The sequence below is a fragment of the Thermobia domestica genome, chromosome 9 (genome assembly GCF_964235325.1).
Source record: "Thermobia domestica chromosome 9, izTheDome1.hap1.1, whole genome shotgun sequence".
NCBI classification, from domain to species: domain Eukaryota; kingdom Metazoa; phylum Arthropoda; class Insecta; order Zygentoma; family Lepismatidae; genus Thermobia; species Thermobia domestica.
In genome coordinates this window covers 31,778,379-31,799,684 of record NC_137462.1, presented here as the reverse complement: position 1 = coordinate 31,799,684, position 21,306 = coordinate 31,778,379, and the positions used below count along the sequence as shown (strand labels likewise).

Genomic DNA, 21,306 nt, shown 5'->3' with positions numbered 1-21,306 from the left:
GTATAATCTGTCAACTAGACTATTTTATTTAGGTATTTATTTATTTGTTTGTGTTTAATTGTTTGTTTGGAATATGGCCACCATAATTATAGGAGATCATAGCTAATCTGCAGTTCCGAGATTTACTTTTTAAAAAACTTTGATTTAGATCCTGTCAATATTATTGTCGTGTGTTTTATCTATGTAATTCTCGTTCGATCTTGTACTTCGATCAACTATATAGAAACACACCCAGTAACAGTAACCGATTTGGAATACAAGTGTTAGAGCTTTTAGATGTGAATCTAAGGTTGTTGCCCCCCAGAAGCTATTACTCGGCCTTGCTCCAATGAAATTTATCTAACCTATTTAGGCGTCGAGAGAAGCTAAATTTAAATTTAAGAAGTTTGTATTCCTTCACCATGACCTATCAAGAGCAGTAGACGGTTTGTTGCCTGGTTTTATTCCTTCTTCATTCAACGAATGAGCTTTTATTTAATCAATATAAATTCAATGAAGCAGTAGCGACTTCTCAGGAGAGCGGGGAGCGAAAGAGTGTATATATATATATATATTAAAGCGTCGATTATCCACTTCGTTGGGTTGAAATAAAAACTTTAAATGCATAGCTCCATATGACATGTGTTTGGTAAAATGACAGTAAAAATTAAATATTACTTTAGTGAGCTGACCTTAGATTTAAACGGCATCGGAAGTGCCGCTGTTCATCTCAGCAACCCTGAAAATTATGGATTTGACACTAATATCGGTCATTTTCGATCATTTTTAAATATCGTCCCCCTTCCCTTCTCCCAAGTTGCGGGACTGAATTTGGATTTAAACAGCATCGTAAGTATCACTGTCATCTCAGCGACTCCGAAAACTATGGATTCGATACTAATATCGGTCATTTTCGATCATTTTTTAAATATTTCCCCCTCCCCACCCCTAGGTTGCACCGTCAAAGTAATATGATAAAAAAAAAAACATTGCAGGCTCGAACCTCATCTATGTTGAAAATTTGATTGAGATTGGCCGGGTAGTTCCAGAGGTATTAAGTCACAAACATGGTGATTTTCATTGATTAAAATGGATACGTATTTCAAACAACTCAGGGGAGCCAATTACTCCCTCTCTTAAAGACCGAAAAGATCTTAAAGCTTGGTTTTCGCAAGTTACAGGTACTTTTCTAACCTTCTGTTTCCAAAATGTCATATTTCAATTCAAAATGATGACGGGAACTTTGAGCAAACATCGTAGGTTTGTAAAATATATATTGTCAAGAAAAAGACTCATAGTATGAAATTTTGTACTGTAAACATGGTCATTACGCAAAAGTGATGAAAAACGGCTGGAAGCTTTTGAAATGCGGGTGTGGAGAAGAATGGGTAGAATTAGTTGGGTTTATCGGAAACGAATGAGAGGGTGCTAGAAATGTTGGGGGAAAAAGAACAATTTTAAATACTATTAAGAAGAAGAAAAGAAACTAATTGGGACATTGGGTAAGAAGGAAGTGTATCATAAGGGACGTGCTAGAGAATATGGTGGCAGGAAAGAGAGGGAGGAGACAGAGAAGACTACAATTTATGGACGATATCAAAACAGAGGAATCGTACGTGAAGACAAAGAGGTTATAGTGGAAGATCGTGGAGCATGAAAGCTTTTCAGCTGCGGCCAGTGACCTGCCAGTAATGGCAGAATACCTTTGATGATGATGATGATGTTAGATGTGATAACAAGGCATTAACTATTTAGAGTTTGCAAAGGCCAAAAATTCGGTAGATACATTATTAGACGAAATTAGAAGAAAATGAAGTTACGAAAACGTTTAGACAAGTGTAAATCCTTGATTAAAGATATCAAAACTTATTTTAGAAATGGGAAAATCGATATAGAAGATGATTTTTTCCAAAAACAGAATACCCAAGATGAAAAAAATGCCTTATGAACAAGCTTCTGATGAGGCTACAAATCTGTTGCATGATCAGAAATACAGAGTAATCTATTTTCGATTATGCAAATATAAGTAAAAAAAAAAAAAAAAACGGTTTCTATCCAACAAGAGCTTTCTGTTTGAGTATTCCTGATTGCACCTGAAAAAGTACGAGGATATAGTTGCAATGAAGGTGGAAATTTTACAAAAGTGAATAGAAGCCAGTTGTTGGAACTGAAACAGTTTGCAAGTCAATATTGTAATTTCAACCCAGATTTTAGAAGAAGAAAAATTATAAAGATTCTCGAGAAAGAAAGTGTGTAAAGTTGTGAGAAGTACAAGTAATGATGATGCGGATGATGATTGAAGTGAAAATGTGACATCTGAAGAGGGATCTGAATATAAAGAGGAAAACGGTGAAACTCACTGTTTGTACTAAAAAGAAATGTTTCAAATGAAAATGGACAAGCTCCCAACATCCTTTGAATTTATCGTACAGAATAGTCGTTGATATCGTACAGATAGATATCAAAGGAGACTACAATAAATTAATGGACGATATCAAAACAGAAAAATCGTACGTGAAGACGAAGAGGTTAGCGGAAGACCGTGGAGCATGGAAGCTTCTTAGTTGCCGCAAGTGGCCTGCTAATAATGGCAGAATACCTTTGATGATGATGATGAATAATTAATTTATTCAAAGATGTCTTCCCGGGATATGTCTCTGCATAGTGTGTCACTCTGATTCCTTAACTCAATCTCCTTAAGTACTCTTCCAGTATGATCTTTTTCCTCCAGTGTATACAGCATGCTGCTGTCTTACTATACAAGTCCCTTGCCGCCTCAATCATCACCATTTGCTACCTGCGATAATAATAATAATAATAATACATAGCTGCGACATCGTTAGCATGACTTTTTGATCATTCAGTATATCCTTCAACTGTAACAACTTGTAAAAGATGTTGATAGATAAGATAGATAGATAGATATAGATATAGATATAGATATAGATATAGATATAGATATAGATATAGATATAGATATAGATATAGATATATATTACAATTCTTCGCGCTGCCGATAAAAGCATAGTAAGATTTGGGAAAATTCTAGATATCTAGAATTACCCCAGCTGTAGGTAAAAATCAATTTTCGTTATATGACAGGATAAGCTTTTCTCTATAAAGCTAAATATGGAAGTAGCTAATGGAATCGCTATGGGTTTTGGTTATTACATGATATACTGTACATGTACACTTGTAGATGTAATATTTTCGTGACTCATTGTGCTATTGTTTAAGGCTTATTATTGATCCTAGAAAAGCACATATACAATCCTTAAACAGTCCTTTTTTTTTTTTTTTTTTTTGAATGGACTAATGTTTCTTTTGAATTAGATGAGAAAGAGCGTCTAACACGAGTAAGGAGAACCCGTTGAACTAAACGTATATATAATCAACAAATCAATATTTTGTTGAGGAAGCAAGGAGGATCCGGGGGCGTTGTCTTGTAATCCAACTCTCATGGAGGCCGGATGGAGAAGGGGTCATGGTATGGAGGCCGGATAATGTGATGGGGAACGGTCCCGGACATGGTTTGGAGGTTGGATGTTGTGATGGGGACCGATCCTGGTAATGGTTTGGAGGCTTCGTAGTGTGATGGGAAACGGTCTACACCCGTTAAGCCCGGTCATGGTTTGGAGACCGGGTAGTGTGATGAGGAATGATCTACACCCGTTAAGCCCGGTCATGGTTTGGAGGCCAGATGATGTGATGGGGAACCTTTCTCGTCATGGTTTGGAGGTCTCATAGTGTGATGGGGAACGGTCTACACCTGTTAAGCCCGGTCATGGTTTCTAGGCCGGACAGTGTAATAGGAAACCGTCTAGAAATGTTAAGCCCGGTCATGGTTTTTAGGCCAGATAGTGTGATGAGGAATGGTCTACACCCGTTAAGCCCGGTCATGGTTTGGAGATCGGGTAGTGTGATGGGGAACGGTCGCAGTCATGGTTTGGAGGCCGGATAGTGTGATGAGGAATGATCTACACCCGTTAAGCCCGGTTATGGTTTGGAGGCCAGATGATGTGTTGGGGAACCTTCCTGGTCATAGTTTGGTGGCCTCATAGTGTGATGGGGAAAGGTCTACACCTGTTAAGAGTCTTCATCCCGGCGAAATTAAAATATCGCTAATTTTACAGTAATTATGTAATATCTTCAAATAGATAAAAGATAATTGAAATATGGAACAAGAGCGCCCTAGACAATATTATTTTGCGTGAGGTATCGTTATCACAAGTCACCTAGTGGCTTTCCGTTTTCAGCTGTTTAGAAACGCGAAAATAAATGCCGATTTTCAAAATGTCTCGAAATCGAAAGCAGATAAGTGACTCGTGATAACGGTATCTCATGTAAAATGATATTGTCTAGGGCGCTCTTGTTCCACATTTCGATTAACTTTTATCTATTTGAAGATATCACATAATTACTGTAAAATTAGCGGTATGTTAATTTCGCCGGGATGAAGACTCTTAAGCCCGGTCATGGTTTCTAGGCCGGCCAGTGTAATAGGAAACCGTCTACAAATGTTAAGCCCGGTCACGGTTTTTAGGCCAGATAGTGTGATGGGGAACGGTCGCAGTCATGGTTTGGAGGCCGGATATGTGATGGGGAACGATGGCTCAGTGGTAGAGCGCTCATCTCTGATCCCAAGGGTCAATGATTCGATTTGAGCCCAAGTGAATTTTAGATTAACAATATTATGTCCATGGCTTTTCTTGAAGTTCTCCCGTTCTCCATATTCTTATTCCATCAATTGATTTCATAAATATTCACGTATATTAATCATCAGTCTTCTTTAGTTTGGGACGTAAAACTAAAAGATTTCATTTCAAGAGCTCAAGACACATATCACTCTTGATACGTGTATAATACATATTTACAGGATGGCCCAAACCCCATCATAATACTAACTATAATAGTATGAAATTTATAATATGTCCGTGATATAAACCGATTTTGTTAACCATACTTTTGGTTTCAGTTTTCAGGATTGAAAAAAATGGAGCACATTACTAAGCAGAGGATATTCATAATCAGAGAGTAAATTTGGGTAGCCGAGAGTACGAAACAAGTGCAACGAGCATTACAAATGCAATTTAGAGTCAAATTTGGCCCAGACAGACATATAATTAACAAACTTAGTGGAAAAAAATTCAGAATGACAGGTTTCGTTCTGGAAGATCAGCTGCACGGAATAAGGTGTCCACATCGAGATACCAGCAGATCATTGCCAATGTCCGATATACGTTTGCAAAAAGTCCGATAAAGTCCACAAGACATGCATCTCAGGTATTAGGGATCACACACAGCACTGTGCAACGCAGTTTGAAGGCATATTTTTTCCCCCTACGAAGTCCAGACCCAAGAGCCACTAACACCTGCTATACACTATAGGATTGATCCTAGGAAATCTCTTACGAGTTTTCCTAGAGTCAAAGTCTCAATGTGTATGACATCAGATTGCATGTCATATACACAGAGAAAAATCCGTTCCCCGGACAGCGATATATTGTACAAATATACGGTATCCTCTTGCTTACTATAGAAATCAGTACGGAGCATACGTTATCCGTATGCTACATAGGCACTGCCCTTAGATGTTACTTCATGCCGTTGCAGGATGTCTGATATCTAACAGTTTTCCGTATATCACATGCATATACTTATGTTACCTTCGTCAGCTATACGTAATATAGGTCCATTTGTATGTGAGATCCTGACCGTCTATATTGTTTCATACGAAAAGTACGTACAGATGGAACATTTATACAGAAAGTATTATAAAACATGCGTTTTCAGTTATACGTCTACTGTACGTTGTCCAAAAACTACAGGAATTACGCATGTAACCTATCTTTTTAAGCACACCACCTACATTTTTTTCTCAGTGTATGAGATTTCTCTTGTTTAGAGCACACTCTATTTCGGAAAGCAAATTCGTAAGTTTCGATTTAAGTGACATCAAGCGAGTTTTTTTTTTTTTTTTTTTTTGTTTAATTTTTAGAGGTGTGCAATTTAACAATTGACAAACACGGACTTGGTTATCCTAGTGCTATCCTATTTTAGATCTCGCTAATTTGTGAAGTGTAATATAATTTTGAAAGAACATTTCACAAGAAATCCAAATATGGGAGCGCTGCACCTGCGAATTTATTACAGTATTTTGTGAGAAATGCACGTTGAATCTCTCAAGCACGTAATGAGATCAGAGAGGAAAAATCCTCACGTGTGTGGCACAAAAGGGTAGAATTTTCTACGAGATATGTTGTAACATTTTTCCGAAGATAAATCATAAGATATTTCCTAGGACTTATCTCTAACTGGCCTACGCTCACATAGCATAAAGCAATACATAGGACAGCGACTTCAATTTGTGCAGACAATGATCGCTTAATTCCAGAAGGAAGGGTCGTATGTCATCTGGTTTTCGGTTAAGTCACTTTTTTTTTCTAAGCAAGCGAATGGAGGTTCAGTGAGACTGTGTAATGTGCACTCTCGATTGTTAAGATTGTGAAATTCGTGTTTTTGGATAGAAATGTATTATCCCAGAGATGAAACCGGGTGCTTGAGAACGAGGGTTATGTAGGTCTACGCTCATAAATTATGCTTTTATGTAAGATGGTGCACATTCTCATCCCCCAAGAGTCATTTTCGAGCTTCTGCACAAACACTTCGGACAAAAGCTATTGCACTATAGCAATGGCGTCAACTCCCCCGTATTCATCTGACCTTAAGAGCCTGCCATACTAAAAATAATACAAAATTTACCATTTTCCTTTTGCTTGTTTATTCATAAGTAAAAGGGGATATTAAAACGCAACTTACCACAATCATAGATAATGTTGTTCTACAACAGAAAATATGAACCTGAAGAATGTTCAGTGTTGCCATCCATACAAATTACAATGTTGCCAGAATAACTATTCCCCTAAAATCAAAGTTAAGGCAGTGACTAAAGGAACGAACTCAAGTGCATTTGATTGCGTATCATGTTGTTTCGGTTCGCTGTGAACTACTTTTTAAATAACATTATTATTTAATCTTAATAACTGCATGTTAAAACTATTTTGTTTATAACAAACCAAATACAATTTAAAAAGTAGTTCACAGCGAACCAAAACAACATGATACGTAATCAAATGCAGTTGAGTTCGTTCCTCTAGTCGCTGCCTTAACTTTGATTTTAGGGGAATAGTTATTCTGGCAACACTGTAATTTGTATGGATGGCAACACTGAACATTCTTCAGGTTCATATTTTCTGTTGTAGAACAACAATATCTATGATTCTGGTAAGTTGCGTTTTATTATCTCCTTTCACTTATGAATAAACAAGTAAAAGAAAAATGGTAAATTTTGTATTATTTTTAGTAAGGCAGGCTCTTAATCCATTACATTTCTTTTTTGTGGTGTCTCACACTAAGACCTTGGGGTAACTAAAAACGCATATCGTGCGTGAAATTTCAGCCCATTTCTCCAACATTCTCCCGAAGGTGGTGTCCAATTTTGCAATTGAACTGTGTAAAAACATTGAAATGGATGGTAAACACATCGAATATATATGTTGTGTTATAAATGCCAGTTTCTATGCATTGTATTCAGCCTAGTTTGTAATGTTCATGCCTTTTTTGTCCTTGTACGATTTTACGATTTTCATTTTAGTACTTAGGTTCTGAGCCTTCTTGTACTTACTCCATCGACATAAATATTGAAAAATGACAAATTTGACCTTTTTCCTTATTTTTCCCGCCATAATCGGCTGGAGTTGGGCGTGTGACGTTATAACCGTAATGTCTGGCGGCCAGTATTGTCGATGTTATTTACATACAAAGTAGCAAAAAAAAATCGATTTCGAAAATTCTCTTTTACACAATTTTGCTTTAGAATACTTCAAACCGGGGGCACGGTGGTGCAGTGATAGAGCGCTTAACTTTAATGTGCTGGGTCCCTGATTCGATTCCCAGCCATGTAAGTTTGCAATAGACAATATCGTGTCCGTGGGTTTTCTCGAGGTACTCCCATTTCCTCCCACCTTCTCATTCCACAAATACTTCCATTATCATTCACTTGCCTTAATCAGCCGTCTCCCTTAGCGTAAAGGACATTATTATGAGAGGTTAAACTAAAATATTTCATTTCACATCTCAAACTGTCTGCTTAAGAACTGAAAGAACACAAGTGTATGAAGATTAGACTCAATGCATGTGTGTCTCTGTGTGTGTGTGTGTGTGTGGAATGCCCGGACGATTTCTTCAGCTAAACTTGTTCCCTTGCCTTGTCTCTCAGGCCATTTACATTTCTTCCACAAAGGCGTGAAGTGTTAACGAGACCTTGCCAGTGTCTGTGTGTTTTGGGAAACTCGGCTTTGCTTTCCCAAATTAACTTAAACTAACTAACATTGGAAGATACTACCGCGCTCTAATCAGAGACTCAAAGTCCCTGCTTTCAGAGTGAAGGAAGGGTTTGTTTCTAACGTTTCTTTTCTTTTCTTTTTTTTTTTTTTCAATAATTTAATTTACAATTTTGAGGACACAACACTACAATCTCTCGCAACGTCACTGACCTTTCTCAAGAAAAATGAAACAAGAAAATAAAGAAGAAGAAACAATAGTTATGGTTGCTTTTTTTTAGAAAAGCAATTGGTTAAGTTCGTTGCGTTTGCGCAAGAAACTGTCTCGTCTCAAAAATGTTATAAAAGTGGTATCACCTCGAAAAATGTAGGGGAAGGCGTTGTACCTGTGAATACTTTTAGAGTCTTCGAAATTTTGGTGCTACTAATCAGCACTTTTCCCTCAATTTTTGTCGTATATGTGAAGTGCCATCCTTTTGCTATCAAATAGGATGATTTTTAAACGTTTTACATAATTACAGTAGCTTTTATAGGATATAATAAGAAAACATCCGTTTTGTTCACAGGTACATTATGGTCATGTACCATTGAACAGACCCTTTTGTACCTTTGAACAAAGTGATAATTACAACGTTTCTGAGGCAATAATAGAAAAAGAAGCCACAAATATTAATAGTTATAAATTGTAATAAAAGGTTTAGCTATAAACAGTTCCCCAGAATTGAAATTTTATTAATTAAATTAAAAATTGAAGAGAAGTCCTAACAAAAATTTGTAAACAATAAAGTTGAGCATATACAGCACTTTTAACGTAACCTTGTATGTTATACAATAAGCGAATATTTAGAAACTACTTAAAATTATAATTAATAACTTTATATCCTAACCTCATCATCATCATAGGTATTCTGCCTTTATTGGCAGGTCACTTGCCGCAGCTGAGAAGCTTCCATGCTCCACGGTCCTCCGCTAACCTTTTCGTCTTCGCGTATGATCTTTCTGTTTTAATATCATCCATTAATTGTAGTCTCTTTCGCCCCCTCCCTCTCTTTCCCGCCACCATACCCTCTAGGACGTCCCTCATGATACAATCTCTTCTTAGGCAATGTCCCAACCAGTTTCTCTTCCTCTTCCTAATAATATCTAAAAATGTTCTTTTCTCACCCACCATTTCTAACACTCTCTCATTCGTTTTCCGCTCGACCCAACTAATTCTTTCCATTCTTCTCCACGCCCACATTTCTAAGGCTTCCAGTCGATTTTCGTCACTTTTACGTAAGGTCCACGTTTCCGCCCCATACAGTACAACACTCCACACGAAGCATTTTATGAGTCTTTTTCTCAACTCTTTGTTCAAGGTCCCACAAAACAGACTTTTCTTTCTTTTAAAGGCTTCTTTCGCCATTCCTATCCTTGCTTTTATTTCACGTTCGCATTTCATGTCATTACTAAGAACACTACCCAGGTATCGAAAACTATTCACTTGTTCTATTTTCTCCCCTCCTACTTTTATATTTGACACAGACCCCTTCGTTCCAATCACCATGGCTTTTGTCTTTCTAACATTTATTTTCATCCCATATTCTTCAAAGCCCTTTCTAATTTTTTCTAACATTTTATTGATTTTCTTTTCAGATTCCGCAACAAGCGCCATATCGTCTGCAAATCTTATACATCTAATCATTCTACCTCCTACCGAAATGCCATCATCATCATGTAGGCTCTTTTTCACTATTTCTTCTAGATAGACATTAAATAGTGTTGGCGAGAGGCAGCACCCTTGTCGAACTCCCCTTCCAATTGCACTCTCTTCCGTCAGTTCTTCCCCTATCCTAACACTTACTTGATATCCTAACCTAACCTATATAAAATATATCAATTGTTTTAACTACTTACATTGTGTAGCTTTAAACAGTATTATTTATCGTTCAAAGGTTCACGATGTATTAATGTTCATAGATACAAGAGGGTCACCATTACGAAAAATAAGTTCTCCACTAGCTTAAATATTGAACAGAAGTTAAAACTAAAAATATTACTCTATTCACCAATGATTCTACCCCAAGTTTGGACAAATAAATACAGTATCACAAGTTGCGAAAACCGAAGAGCACAAAACTCAAAAGGTAACTACAAAAAATCTTCGTTTTGGGAGTGAAAAAATTAAAAGGAACATTACGCGGCACAACACCCAGTAAACAACAACCAAACGCATTTGTAGTACTTTTTTTCATTTACTCTTTCAAACGAATTTTAATCACTGCACCTAGATAGATCTGAATTCGAGAAAAGCACAGGTGTTCACAGGTACATTGTTTCAAAGGTACAACACCATCCCCTATATATTTCTAATGGAGAAACTCTTGTCTCGTCTCGAATCTTGTATCGAAAATTGTGTTTCACAGGCTATTTCCCTCTTTTGTAAGAACATAAATTGATAGCTGAACTTTATCTTCACACAATCAGCAAATAACGCGTGTGGAAGTGTTCGTGGGAATAAGAAGTGTAAAAAAAAAAAAAAAAAAAAAAACTGTACTAAACCAATATCATTTCTAGTGTTGCCACGAGACGAGACATTTCTCGTGTCTCGTCTCGTCTCGTCTCGCAAACGAGACGAGACACGAGACGGGACAGAACCCTTTTAGACGAGACACGAGACGAGACAGACTACTTGTCCCGTCTCGAAAACGAGACGAGACACGAGACGAGACGGGACATCTCGTGAAATGTCTCGTCTCGTCTCGTGTCTCGTAAATGAAAACGCTGGCGGGAATGGCCAAGATTGAAATTGCCAGTGGTCATATAGATTGCAAAAGGAAAATCCCCTTTGTGAGAAAACATGTTGGAAAGCCTTCATAGAAAAGTGTCCTCTGTCTATTCAATGAAACAATCGTGATACATGAACTTCCAGGAATATCATCCTTAATGTCTTGTCCCCAATTCCCCTTGCTGTAAACTGAGGAATTCTCATTTTTCTATTTCTGGCAGGAATGATGACAAACAAAATCAAAGAAAGGGAAGATTTTTACAAGGTCAAGAAACCGAACTACCACCACCATCTATTCAATTTGAAAACTGGGTAAGGTCTACACTCATTACAGGCTGTAGTTGAGAATTCTTGCTGAGATGGCGGAAGAGAACAGAACAGACTACACTTGTCTTTATTCTCTGGTGGCGGTATTCTTTTTGCTATATGAACCGAAAACTGCAATTGAAGTATGTCATCTTGCACCTAAAATTTTGTCTTCTCTCTCTCTCTCTCTCTCTCTCTCTCTCTCTCTCACACACACACACACACACACACACACAAACACACACATACACATAAAAACATACTTTTACCATTTTACCAATCGCTTGCTTATTATACAGCAATCATGTTATAAAATTCACCTCTTCGTTTGGAAGGCGGGCGAAGGACAAAGAAAGCAAAGATATTATCGACGAACTCTTAAAATTGTTTCCTTTCAGCAAATTTATGATACTAATAATAACACTTTAGGTGAAGAGGTTTTACAGGGGGACCTTCGTTTTGTTACGAGGAAATGTTTGATCTGACCAGAGTGCGAAATTGCACTCTGCTTCCATGTTGAGAGGAGAGGAATACTTCCCTTTCATAGTGAATAATATTCATTAGGACCTGAATTATCTTCAGAAATTGTTTCTTACAGGCATATAAAAACCTCTCGAACTTGTTAAGTTTAAAGAATATTTGGTATAATATTCATGGAACTCCGTTGAAAGCAGAAAATATAATGAGAATGATCAAAATTCGAACATTGGAGATCATAATTAACAGAAAAGAAATAGGATCCCCATAATTTTAAACCTGCTATAAAATGTATATCCTATATTTTTACTAATTCCTTACTCTCATGAAAGTATCCTGGGGAGGATATTCTCTCCAATTTTTTCAGACTGAAATACTTTTATCCCGTACGATTCCCCCCCCCCCTGACACAATACAAAAAAACAAATGTTGTTAAAATCCATACACATGACCCTTCCGGACTCAACCCGGGACCTTCAAGCCATGGTCTATCGCCGCAGACCGCTCGGCTTGGTATGAAGATGTACGTTGTATGATTGCGAATAGATCACGACAATGTAAGAAACTTTAATCCAAAATTGATACCCAAAAATCAACTTTTTTTTTAGCCACTAGCTAATCTGGGTGTACTGTCATGAGTTTGTTACACAAACGGGGTAACCACCACATAGTAGCACACACCCTGAGGTTATGGGAACAGATTTGAACCATGGAGGTGAAGACTGGCCCCAAGCATTCTTTCGTCCGATATGTCGTTCAGCTCCCATTACTATGGCATTTTAACTAGAGCTTACTGTGCAGTAACATATAAAATTTCAATCAAATACTTTCCATTACTCAATAAAATTATTTGGTTCCGAGCTTTTTTTTAAAAAAAAATAATTGCAACAAATCTAAACATGCTAAAATGGAAAGTAGGTTTTGGATTGTTATGGGTTAACACTGTGAAACTTAAAGGCTGGAATATATTAAATCAAAGTGTACACACATATCTATCTCTCTATTTATCTATATATCTTTTCCATCTCTCTCTCTCTCTCTCTCTCTCTCTCTCTATATATATATATATATATATATATATATATATATATATATAGAGAGAGAGAGAGAGAGAGAGAGAGAGAGAGACTATAAAGCAAGTGGGCTGATAGTATACGATAGTGTCGGGGATGGTGACACCTTTACATCGAACTTTCCTTTGACATTAGTGTCTTCATCTTCGACGTACCTATGAGCAATTTGCTGTATATTCGTGTATTGAAACTGGTGAAACAAATTTCAATGTTTCAGAATGTAAAAAAAAAAAAAAAAAAATAAAAAATAAAAAAATAAAAAAAAATAAATAAAAAAAATAAATAAATAAAAAAGCCCGGGTCGAGAAGCCTCAGACAAATAACAGCAGAGATATATTACCTTGTAAACTATTTGTCCTTGCCTTGTGAGCTTATTTGAATTTCTTTTTAAGACCTTTAGGCAACTTTGGCCGAATGCATGATGATAGGAAAATTGGTGGAATGAAGAGTTGATTTTAGTTTAGCGTCCCTTTCAGCAGCGAGGCTATATGAGACGTGGACCTATTGATTAACGTGGAATCCGAACCACATGAGCTCCCGCCGGGAATCGAACCCGGGTCTCTCACGTACGCTAACCGCTTAGCCAGGGAGGAGCTCTGGTGGAATGAAGAAAGTGGTAGGATACTAGACAACTTCGAGAAAACACACACATTCGAAAAATGAAATAAAATGAAATGAAATCTTTGAGTTTTACGTCCCACGGTTATGCCGGTTAGGCTAAAGGAGACAGTGATATGAGTAATGAATTAAGTGGTGGAATGAAGAAAGTGGGAGGAAACGGGAGAACCCCGAGAAAACCCACGCACTGGGGCTGGGATCGAACCCGAGACCCCAAGCACCAGAGGTGAACGCTCTACCACTGAGCCACCGCGGTCCCCACACACATTCAATGTTTGTCCATCACAAAGCTCACATGGCACTAACCGAGATCGAACCGACTACCACATACACTAGAGGCTTCACGGTGTAGCTACCGTGACATTTCTTGTCTTGTGTGTTCTGGGTAATACTTGTAACTTAGTTGTATCTTGATTAGCATGGTGCAGCCTGCTACATTTTACTTTCGTTCCCATGGTATGCTGCTATATTTTTTACGAGACAAGACGAGACAAAACGAGACAAACGAGACGAGACGAGACGGGACGGGACAGAGCCTCTCGAGACGAGACACGAGACGGGACGAGCACAATTTTTCGAGACGAGACACGAGACGAGACATGCTTTGCACGAGACGAGACGAGACAGCCCTAAATCTCGTCTCGTCTCGTCTCGTGGCAACACTAATCATTTCAATTTAGGCAACTTAGACTGCAAGGAGAAATGCCCAGTTATGCTCTCAAAAGGTCATGGATTTGATGTTAGGTAATGTGATTTGTTGTGCACATTCAATCATATAATAGAGTCATTTAGTACGTCTATCTCTATTAGATATATCTAATAAAAGTTACCTCCTTACGGACTTTTTGTGCGGGAGATAAGGGTTTGACTTCCGGTGGGAGTTCATGTGGTTCGGATCCTACGTTAAACTATAGGTCCACGTTTCATATAGCCTTTGTGCTAACAGAAATTCTGAATGTAAACACAACCAATTAAGCTATAGATAACATGTACCTGATTTTTTTTTAGCTTGAAACTAAGTATTATTGTGTACTATCGTATAGTAAGAATATCTATTATGTAATGTATGTCTAAAGATGTATACTCACCAGCTAAATCATTATGACCTTTTGAACAAAGTCGTTAGGCAAACGTAAGAATCACGGGGCACAGCAGAACCGCTCGCCAAACGGTGACGGGGTGGCCGGGTCAGAATCTGTCGTTTTCCAGGGGAAAAGCTGTTTGAGACGTGCACGGTAGAGTGCCAAAGGCTCCATTATTGATTTACGATTTTTTTTATGGTCATCCATGGCCTAGTAGTGAATGTGGAAGACATCTCTTAGCTATACGCAGATCATTGCTGATCATGTACACCCATTTATGTAGGCTATGTTTCCCACTTGTAATGCCATCTTGCAGCAGGCCAATGCTTGTTTCCACAAGGCCAACGTTATGCTGCAGTGGTTTGTGTAGCACAGTGATAAATTGCAGTTGCTGCAATGGCCTCCAAAGTCACCCGACCTTAACGTTTGGAATGTCATTGAGCGTCAGATCCGAGATCATCTCTTTCCTCGGTAGAATTTACAAGAATTAGGTGAGTTGTGTGGTCAGATGTAGTGGACATACCAAAGGTGGACATACCAGACATTAGCGATATAATGTAGGTACTTGTAATGTTTTGGCTGTGAGTGTTTTTTAGAGGTAATTTATATATTTATTGGCTATTTACAACGATTAATTAACATATTAATTTTTAGACGTAAATTTTAACTTAACCTAAGTTTATGGGCAACCATAGTGTGTAGTCTGTGCTCATTATTCCCCTCCTTAATTTTTTAAAACAATAATTTCTTTATCATTCACTAATTAACGATCTTTTTTAAAGTTTTAGAACATAATAGTGAGACGTTAAACTATTATCAGCTTCCGTAAATAAGACGTATCTTAGTTAAATGATAACAGTGGTTAATTTATGATGAAAATATATATCAAGTAAAATACATGCATTACTGATTAACATTTTAGAATACATTCAAACTAAACTAAACTGAACCCTCTGGTCAGTCCCGTGCCTAGCAGCTGGCCAGGAAACTGACAAGGAACGAACATAAACATGTCATCTGGACATTCAAGTCAAACCTAGTTCATTCGATAAACATAACAAAGATATGTTTGTGCACAAAAAATTAGGTGCCATGGATAACGGAGTAAGTCCCTGGGGCCAATTAACCCTATTAGTATAAAGAAACCGTAGACTCACAGTGAAATAGCTATTGCATCAATACTGTTCATTGGAAGGTCATGGTTTATAGTTCATTCTCTTCAGCATCAAATAAGCTTTCCAGATGTGCTATGTATTGGCGCCCATAAAGTACCTTAATAAGGAAAATCGGGATAATGTCAGAAAAATTCCCTCCAAAAATCCCTCCCTTCAACTTTGGCCTCCCTCAGGATTGGCCCCGGGTAAAAGCACATAATCCAAATGCATCTCGAAAAATACTATAGTGGGTTAGGAAATGGGTGTACCAAGCTTCTTTTTGATAGACGGCATCTATGAGGAGAAATGTTGTATACCAATACGTTCTGTACACACGAAACCGAACCTATGACCAAATCTATAAAGAGAACATAATGGAAAAACTATAAACTCAATAGTATTTACCTGATATCATGATTTGTACCACATTTCTGTAGAATGAAACAAGTGTTTTAAACAGCAATTGTGCTACAGTTGTATTGGGATAAACCCATGTTATCTATCAACATCCCCACCCATGTCCTTTTGTTCTCTATTCCGTTCTTACGGTGTCATACTATATCTTCACCCTTGTTTTAAGAATATACCTCCTAGTATTTCTAAAGGTACACGTTAATTGTGTACTCCTTCTAGTGTGCGACTTACCAGGGGAGATGAGGGGGAAATCCCCATCTGAAGAATTGGATGTCTCCCATAAGTTTTGTACTTCCCAATGTTAAATTTCTCGGATGCGCACTTTATACCCTTCTGTAAAAGGTCCTTTCATTCACACAATTACTCCTACCGGCTGTGGTGTCGCCTCAGAGGACGCACAACTACACAATAGTACACTATTTTGGAAGACATTTTTGCACTTATCCCCAATTCCCCCTCTCCACATGTTACGGAACAATATGCATGATAACCATTGAAAAGCTTGCTTCATTCTATAGAGAATGTGGTATAATTCTTGATATCAGAATAAATAGTACTGCGTTTATATTTTTTATATTATCTTCTCTTTATAGGTCAGGTCATAGGTTCGGTTTTGTATGTACTGGTATACAGAAAGTATTGGTATACAACATTCCCCTTCATACCTATTCCGTCTATCAAAACGAAACTTGGTACACTCATTTCCTAACCCCTATAGTATTTATCGAGATATATTTGGATTGCGTGCTTTTACCTAGGGACATTCCAGAGGGGGTCAAAGTTGATAGGAGGAATTTTCCTGATATTATCCCAATTTTCCCTGTTCAAGTACGTTATGGGCCCCAACACATAGCACCTCTGTAAAGTTTGTTTCATGCTGAAGAGAATGAACTATAAACCATCACCTTCCAATGAACAGTGTTGATGGAATAGCTATTTTACTGCGAGTCTATAATTTTCTTTATACTAACAGGGTTAATGGGCCCCAGGGACTTATTCCGTTGTCCATGGCACCTAATTTATTGTGCATGATCATCTTTTTGTTATGTTTATCGAATGGTCTAGGTTTGGTTCTTATGTCCGGATGACAGGTCCATGTCCGTTCATTGTGAGTTCATCCAGCGACCACCTTCACCCCTTTAAATTTTTAAGTTGTTCGTTGATATGAATGCAAAGTGAATTGAAGTTTCCCCCTTAAAAATTATCTCGCCTTCCCCCCTGTCGTAGTGATCTAGGTATGGGCCTGCCCCTGTATTACAGCGCATAAAAAGCTATGCCGGCAAGATGACGCACGTGTCACAGCGAATTATTCAGATCATAAGGCAACAAAGCAGTTATCGAATTGGAAATAAATTAGACTACTGCTGGTACGTGAAAACTTAAAAAAGAAAATAAAGAAAAATGAAACCACCTAGATTGGTGCTCATATAAAAACTGCTCATTGAAACTTAACTTTGTTCAATTCAGTTAGTACAGTATCAACTACGTATGAATAAGACTCAACTGTCCCAGTTTGGTGGAATTAACCAACAATTCTACGCTTTTTTTTCCGGAGGAACTTTTTTATTCAAGGAGATGGTTAAAATCCCGGAATTCGATCTTCCGTCTATTGAATAATAAATATACAATATGTTGTTTACAAAAATAAATATCTGCAAGTTTGCAAGTATCCCAATAGCAAGTCTCAGGAAAATAGTGTCGATTCAAAAATTCAAATGAGGTGATGACCATTGGCGTATTTAGGGGGGGCTTCCGGGCTCAAGCCCCCTTCGAAATCCTACTTACTATAGTAAAGTATATGAAATATCTTGCAGAATTTTTACATTTTCAGGCAAAGCCCCCCCCCCCGAAAGTTAGCAAAGCCCTCCCCGAAACAAAATCGTAAATACGCCACTGGTGATGACAATTGATGTTCCTAGCAGCAGTGGTCGTAAGTAAGAAAACCAATTAGTGTTCTAGTGTTTTTTGTATATATTTGTGCAGTTCCTCTACTTTTTCGCATGAAAAACCCTTTAAGAACAAGACATTGTTTTCTTTTTTTTTGTAAAAAAAACTTGATTTGATATTTTTAGCAGGATTAAAATTTTGTTAGATTTTTTATCCCAGCAAGTAAGAGCTTGAACTTTTTTTTGAGTGGAATATATAGGCCTAGTAATTTTTTTTAAAAAAAGTTTGTGTATTTATGATGATGGTAATGACACTTTGTGACAAAATTTAATTTTGCATAAAAGTATGTGTCCAATGAAGTTATACTGAAAAAATGAAGATCACAGATCCAAAAATTACAAAATTATAGATATTAATCAATAGCAATAAAACCATATTATGTAATGTTTAGAAATCTATCTTTATAATTTTACTTGTAATATAAAGTTTGTTTTTAAATATATAATAATCTGTCCGGTAGCAGGTATGTTCTTCGATTCTTAAGTAACCCCAGAGAAATGGTTACTTTAAGTAGGCCTGTCATCAAACATTTGGCCAGAATCGCATCAGCCCATAGTTGGGAAACTTAACAATGAACAAGTGTACGGTTGGGCATTATTTCGATATAGTAGAGCTATAGATGTAAATTTTTTTACAGTTTACCAGCTGAACCTGTGCTCTCTACACAATGCATCATTCACATATGAGCATGAATCTCCTTGTCATTCATCACTACCAAGGGCGCCGATTTCTGTATTTTTTTTGGGGGGGAGAGGCATTTAGATGCTGAAGACTTATATGAGGATTTTAAGACAAATTTCATTCAAATTATGCCAAATATTGTATATTCATAAATAAAATGACAGGGGCCTACATGAGTTTTGAGGGGCCCGGGCCTCCTCAGGATCAGTGCTCTTGGTCACAACATCTGCACATGTCCCTTTACAGACATAAGTGAAAGACGTCTTGATAGAAATCGACAAGGGATGTCATAAAGGAGGAAATTTTTCCGATTATTTTTTCAATAGATCCATCTCGCACTGTTTGCAAGATTTGAACGTACTTCCGGTTAGAGTTTCAAATTGTATAATCAGTGTCTTCTTCCTTCTTGCATGCAGTATGTAATAAGCAAATACATTACACACACATTTCACTATAATGTCAGTGATATATGTCGTTCATTGGGCAAAACACTCCAAACAATAAAGATTCATCTTAGACTAGAGAATAAAGAGTCATCTTAGATAAAGATTCATCCTTCGTTTTTCATTATTATTTGGCCATGAAACAAGCGCCGGAGATATATTAACCCCATATACAAATATGTGGTGTTAGCATGTATAACACGTAGGATATGATGGTTTACTTTTTAAAAATTCAATACTTCCAGTGTACCCCTAAAAAAATTGAATTAAGAAATAACGGCCATTTAAAAAAATGAATTAGAACTGAAAAATTTATACAAAATTTGCAATCGAACAGTGAAAACGGCATCTTTTTAGAAGTTCTGGTTTCCGAGATACCAAAGTCAAAAGAATTGACCACAAACATATAAACCTAGGATTTTAACATATAGATAACACTTTTATTTACTACCGGGTACCGGATATACCATACAGATCCATACTGGCCCAATTTGACCACTGAGATGAAGACATGCAACCATATACTTGCCAAACAACTTATTGTAATATTACGTGTTACCAGAAAGTGATTGAACTGAATTTCAACACACTTCTATAGCTGTTATTTTGACTTACCCGTTAATAAACCTGTTCCACTTCCAAAAACAAATATAAGAATATATTGTAATTAATGTTTTACGGAGGAAAGATAGTCAACTGTTTATGAAGAAAAGGCAGACTGATATTCTTTGTTGCTTAATGTTTCATAAGTTCAGTGAAATCATGGTGATAGACATATGAAGTTCTTGAATGTAAACAAGAAGTAAAAAATAAATAAACGTTATTTTACACTTCCAGGATCCAGCACACAGTTATATAACTAGTAAAAATAATTTTCATGTCCTGTACGAGGCACGATACACAAAGACAAGAAAATGTTTCATAAGCAAATTCATTTCTATGTTTTTACTTAGAACATAATAGCCAGCCAGCGCACTTGCACAGTCTAGAAGAAAAATCGTAATGTCTTTGGAATTAGAATAACCAAATGTTATATCTTTTTCCTGTTGTAGGCAAAGGCGCGATTTTCTTTATATCTTAAAAGACACTTCCAAAAGTCAAATGAAAAATATTTTTCTTCTTGCCTTTTTCTGATTGTTATGAATGTTTTGTTTTTAATTTACTTCGTTTCTAAATATTTTTACTGTATGACAATAAGTTAAAATTGTTTTTTCTTGTTATCTTCAGCGTCCACTTTTCCTTGGTAGAGCGCACTTGACTATTCGCGTGTCTTGGTGAGGCTCAACTGATTTTAAGTTCGCGGCGCGTAAAGTTGGACGAAGACCAGTATTGGGGGAGATGAGTATCAAAGACGAAAGGGGGGGAGGGCGGGAGGTTTTAAAAGGAACTGTGACTGAAGCTAAACATTGCGCATAGGAAATCATCTTCGGTAAGACACGAGAGGACGAAACAATACTTCAACTCACGCCTCATCGGCGCTAAGTGTTGTTTTTTTTTTTTTTTTTTTTAATTTAAGAACGAAAAAAAGTGCTTATTTAAGAGTACTACGTCAGATATGTAAACAAGGTCGTACACATGACTTGGTTCCCGATTTTGCGTTCATAGAAGCTTTTTCAAGGTCTACTGCGTGTAACCGGTATATTATATTATCGTCGTGTTTGTGGTACATACACACTAATTATCCATTACGTTTGGCTGATAAAGACTCGACTGAGAGTGGGTACACCGGACGTTGTCTTCCCTAAAGTTCATGAAACAAACGTTACTTCTTATTTGATTTAAGCCTTGCCAACATTTTAATCACGATAACAGTCTACGTGGAAAAAGGTCAACTATTTTCCTTTCACGTGCGTTCTATACCCAACGGACACTTTTACCTTTCCTAGTTAACCTGGAGAAATGATTTAAAGTTGATACATTTTGTCCTGCTCTGTAGTGAAATAACAGAAATTATTTACTTTAATGGATTATTTATCAGAAACTATTTACTTTTCATAGTGATTTGTTATATCTGTTCAATGAT

General features: G+C 37.1%; 1 protein-coding gene across 1 annotated transcript in view; it reads right to left on the bottom strand.

Moving 5' to 3' along the window:
* Positions 1–20,002, bottom strand: part of LOC145694526 (sodium- and chloride-dependent GABA transporter 1-like) — a 126,098-nt gene extending 106,096 nt beyond the window's left edge. Inside the window, exon 1 of the mRNA XM_081770841.1 lies at positions 19,899–20,002. The gene's annotated coding sequence lies outside the window, so the exon portion shown is untranslated. The remainder of the gene's footprint in view (positions 1–19,898) is intronic.
* Positions 20,003–21,306: the final 1,304 nt, after the last annotated feature.